We start from the raw sequence: 5890 nt of genomic DNA, 5'->3' as shown, positions 1-5890 counted from the left end.
CTAATAGTATGGAGTTGGTTTTAGTTTCAGTTGAGTATGAAACTTTTGTCGCATACGTACGCCAAACGATCTATATAGTATTCCAAATACTAGTAAGTATTTTGGAACAAGTTTATATAGGTACTAAGTATTTTTTTATACTGGTAGTAAGTATACTTAGTTTTCAAAATCAAACAATTTTCTCATCTCTAGTAGGTATATCTATGGTTATAATATACAATAGTTCGGCGTTTGCGATAATAAAATAAAGTAAGTTGGTACTAATTATTTTTAATATACTACAAGGCAGGAAATATTATCTGAGATAGTTGTTTAAGAAATACTATAGTAAGTAAGAACTCCATATAGTCGAAAAAACCCTTGACTTTAATTATTTCAAATGAAAGTTCTTAAATTTGTCGGTGTGTGTTTATGGTCAGAAGAGGTGCCTAAATATAAAGGGTGCTCGGTATTTCTCATAATCTTCCTTATTTTTTTGTAAGAAGACACAATATTACACATTTCAACGATCACGTACATTAATTCGGTCACAAAGAGATGGCAACACTTACAGTGATTTTCTAATTCCCTCTCTTTCGTCGCGGACCTACAGTGTGTACGGTCGGTTGTTGCTCTTCCATCTAGAATTCGTGCCAGACGGTCCAAGTTCTAATGTCTAAGATAGAAGCTAAATTATATTACGTATTTAGACAATGACGCGACGACCGAGATTGTGGCGATAGGTATTTGACAGATTTTGATATTAAATACTACATAAAATGAAAGTTAAAACCGAAACTATGGATGAAGACGTATTGCCAGACGAAACGGCAGAGGTGATCGGCGACGGTGCATACCAATGGATTGACACAAATCACTTCAACAGCAAGGGTCGATTTGAGGTTTCGTTCAAACAGGAAAATATCGATGACAGAGAAAGTATCCATTTGCATGAAGTAAGTTGATTCCCATTTTGTTTAGGCAAGGGTATTCATAATTTTGTTTAAAAGTGCGCATTCCATTTCTAAACGACTATACTTTAAGGTTAACAACAACTGCTGGACCATGTTGTTTTACAATCGGAAGTAACAAAGGGGTTTATACAGTGGAGTTTCCTTTCTATTTACGAAGTCAGTAGGAAATGTATAAATAAAAATTTACCTAGGTACTAATAACGTTACTAGATTACTTTAGTAAAATAGTCTGTTGTTGACTGACAGTCAAGTAACAAAGTCTATCGAATTAACACGTGTTTGTATAACATTTTTAATCAAATGGCATTTTGTTCGTTGAATATTTCACTGTAGAGTGTATTGTATATAATATACATAAACAGTGCTGTTCCATTAGATTCAATACTAGTTTATGGGATGCCTTTGTTGGTTTTAAATAATTTAATGTTAAAACTACATATCTACATACGATATTCTTGTGATTCTAAATAATTACATACCAATCTTTCTTCTTCCATCTTTCTCTTATATTTCGTTGGTTTTATTACGTATTTTTTTAGACATTAATAATAATGGTTAACCGAAACAGCATTATTTACTTCAATATAAATAAATAAATCATAGGTATTATATTTCTGGATCTTTAAGTGCATATGTCAATAGGTCTTGGCATCTAGTACAAGCGATTATTTAATGCCTTTCAAACTTTTTAATTGATTGACAAGTAAATTTTGATATTTGCATTTCTTTTACCAAGATCCAGGTTTTTAATTCTTTGTGTAGGTAGGTAATATAACGGTTGATACCAAGTAAGTATTGATAATTGATGATATTTACAAGTGTAGCAATCATACTACTCAGTATTAAATGAGTGACACACTTTATGATGTATGTTTGTTGTCAAAAGAAAACAATATAACGAAAACGAAGTCATCGTTTCCTCAATCATAACTAGATCAGTATGGTCTGTTATGATTGGTTAATTGCGACAATATCTCTTGAAATATATATACTGCATTATATACCTACATTGGAAAGACAACGTATGTAACTTCACTCGTCTCATCGAGTCCGTCACGCGACGCATTGCTATCGTCACCACTCATCCACTCGAATCAATCTCTTGATCACATCGATCTCACCAGTTCATTCGTGTCCGCAAGTATAATCTCACGCTGTCATCTTTATGTAAGTGTTATTTTATTCTTGTATCGATTAATAAACGCTCCTCCAAACATTCACGCAACAACGGCACCGGCGAATGAAAGAGATTGTATCGCCGCTGTATTCGGCGACGATCGTTGCGAGTTACGACTGTCAGTCCATATGTATTAAGATCTGCGAGTATTCTGGTAACACGGCAATAAAATATTGTTTTATCGCTCGAGCTAATGCTGCAGTAGGTTACCTAGTGGTTAGTTTTACAGCCACGTTAGCTTTATATAAGTATTGTCAAATGCATTATGCTGACACTTTATTTTCTCACTCATCTAGTCCTTTCTTTATTTTAAAAACATGCAAGTCATTGCGACAAAAATATTATAAATGTTCTTCTGAACTCCCCAACGAACCTTTCAGACAAAAACTCTAATATTAAAAATCAGGGAGTTGACTTCTACTGAGGGTGATGAGTCTCATTGAATTAACATAGTGACGTTACCCCAGTCCCGATATAACCACAAAGGCACTATACCCTCAATCGGTCCTGCCTTTAGGCCGGATTGAGAACCTTCGCTTAAGCTAGCTCAGCCTTAAGTGGAAGGAGGTAGTCACCTATCTATTATATTCTATTCTATTCGACACTATTAAACACACCGTAACAATATTATTTAAATTTAATTGTTCAAAAAGAATCTAGAAAAAAACTTATTTAACTTAATTATTATATTATAAAAGAAAACTAATTATAATTATCTTATATTTATTTAATATATAGTTGCATACTTATTTACTAATGAGTCGCCGCCTATAAACTTTAGGAAACCATTTTCTATTTGTAAAACATCGCGGGCATCTATGACGCGACACTATGACGGTTTCGTTGTTTACGAATATCTACTGCTGACGCGGTTTACTACGTCACCCACGATGACGACACGCTAATAGCACGGCGTAATTTTCGTAAAATGTCCCGGATATATTTTCAAAACTTCGCGAATTTATTCTGTGCAGAGACACAGCTACGGACAACTTAACTCTATTATATGAAATCGACTACTGACTTGTATGGAAAAACGCGTTCCTTTATACCCTTTAGAAGGATTTTCCCGAAATTTCACGTCACAGATGCAAATTTCCCCCACTCTAAATTTATGTTTTTTTTGAATAACTAAAAAACCGTGCATAGTTTCGATTAAGAAATTATGTCCACGCGTAAGGGTTCAAATACTTATAATTTAAATATGGATTTTATTAACTTAAAATACACAAAAAGGTCGGAAAAGGTCTTACATGACTTTTCGAGGCGTGTTGACACGCGAAAAGTGGACCAATGGCGCAGTTTTTATACCTCCTCCATGAGAACAAGAGCTAGACTCTTGGACTAATTACAGAAAAACCGTTCATTTCCCGGGTTTTCCCGAAAACTATGAATATTTGATTAGATAAAAATAAGCGGCCTATAGATGTCTATAGGTGGAACAAGTTTCGTAACAATCGCAAAAGTCCCTCTGGTACTTTTGATACAGATTGGTTAAATATCTTCTTATTCATTTATCAGGATCGCGATTATGGAAAATGAAAATTTATCCGTTCAAAACGGTGCGTATTGCTAATACGAATGACAAAATCAACCGTTCGGATATATTAATGTAAACAGAATGACGCAAAAGTTAATCCAGGCGTTTCTTTTATACTCAGTATTTCCGCACCGATTCTAGTCAGCTGAGAGGTAGGTACGATAAAATTTTATTTAATTACATTTATGAGGTACTTTAAACTAGAGATATGACTTTAGATCCAAGTAAGATTCCTACGACAAGTATTGACTTATAAGGTTTGAAATTTACCTGTTTAGGGTAACTTTTTACAATTTGAAAATGATCTGTCAGGCTTAATTGACAGATCTAAGAAATAATTTATATTTGTAAATAGCAAAATAATTGTGTCCTCGGACTTACATTGTTAGAATTTCTATTTTCGAAATTATTTTATCTACCTTTTACAAAATTAGGTACTTAAACTCGTACGTACCTTATCATAATTGATAACATTAATTTATTATTTAAATTACGTGTGTGAAATTAATACTTACAATATACAATCATTCGATAAATTAAAACGTTATCTGATATCATAATTTATTTATTTAAGATATTTCATAGTAGTAAACGAGAAATACATCGCGACTCAATTTCAAATTATTCCACATAAATAAATTTTGATTTTATATAATTCAAAATTGGACTAATTATGAACGGGCATTTGTTTTCATTATTTAGCAAATTATATCACATAAGTCGTTTACATTTTATTATTTATTTTTAACCTTAATTCTAGACATTTTAGTTACTTACATTTTATCTTACTAGACCGTTCGGTCTTCCTGAAAGAAACTCATCCATAGTTCATTCTGAGTGGCTATAAGTCGCTCAGACTGTACTATGGGACTCACTACAAGATCATTATAGCTTCGATTAGAGGTAGGCTGCGTAACTTCATACAAAAATCGACATTTACGATCGGACTGAAAAGTTGTGACGTCACAAATTTATCCGCAAGAAATGCCGGCTGAAGGCGTTCATTTTGTGGCCGTGTCAATATGTATACCTAAGGAACGCTTTTGGCTAAATTAGGATGAATATTATGCGTACACAATTTCGGACAGTTCGTAAAACTTTCGCAGACGTTCATTGGACGGCGTAATGGTAGTAGGCGGTATGCAGCCAATTGGTGTCGGCTGATGAGTATGTAATTTGGAACTGGACAATTTTGGATGGTCATAGATGCGGAACTTTTAATTGTTTATAATGTCATAAATATTTTGATTCATATGTTTGTATATTTTTCTTGACAGACCTACGTGGATTTTAAAGCACCTAATATGTTTGAGTATAAGTAATATGTAGATGGAAAATATTCTTCGCCTATCTACAAATGTCTTTAATTTCAGAAGCGTGAAAATTGTCTTATTGCTATTAAGTCTGAGAAAGATGATGAGGGAGTCGTCATCAAAGAGGAATTTGTTGACAGCGCAATCCGCAAAATCAATGTTGAGAATCCTCCACCTGGCTGCTCAGATCCACAATACAGGTCATTGCATCAGGTACGTTCAATTAAAAATGTTGTTTTTCCCGAGAGAGCTTTAAATTATTGTAAGTAATAACACATGCCATTTTAATCACTTTGTTTTCTATTCGAAAGATCGATACATATATGGCAATAACATTTAAAATTGGTTTCGGGCAGTTGCCGTCGGCAGCTGGTCGCAATTTTGGCAATTCGGACATATTTTTACGATCACAGCTGGCCGTATATGACGAATAACACACGAACAATGTTCCCTTCCAATGGGTCAATTGTTGCTGGTTTAACAGCATAAACCAGTGACTTCCACGAATCCCCAAAGAAAATTGTCCAGAGATGTCAAATCGCATGACCGTGAAGGTCAATTGACAAATCCGTTTTATTAAATCAACTTATCACCAAATTATAATATCACACAGTGTTTATAACGATAATTTTAATGACTAGGTATTTCAATCATATATGTCAGAGAGAATGCGCAGTGTCACAGATCGGTTTAACAGTTTTATCTTTGCAAAAAATACCTGTCATTTACAGCAATTAACTTTACTGTCAAAACACATGGTGCTTATCTATATAATATTGGGGATACAATCCTATTTTATTTTCTTGAAATGAATATACCAACACTTTTTGTAGGTTTCTACCCAGCTCACAGTTCGCCATAGTAAACCACTGAACGTTGTTAAAAAGAATACAGCTGACAATATCGA

The sequence above is a fragment of the Rhyacophila brunnea genome, unplaced genomic scaffold (assembly GCF_057557595.1).
Source record: "Rhyacophila brunnea isolate RB1 unplaced genomic scaffold, BYU_Rbru_1.0 scaffold_13, whole genome shotgun sequence".
In the NCBI taxonomy this organism is placed as follows: Eukaryota; Metazoa; Arthropoda; class Insecta; order Trichoptera; family Rhyacophilidae; genus Rhyacophila; species Rhyacophila brunnea.
The sequence above is the reverse complement of the archived record's forward strand: the minus strand, read 5'-3'. Positions refer to the sequence as shown.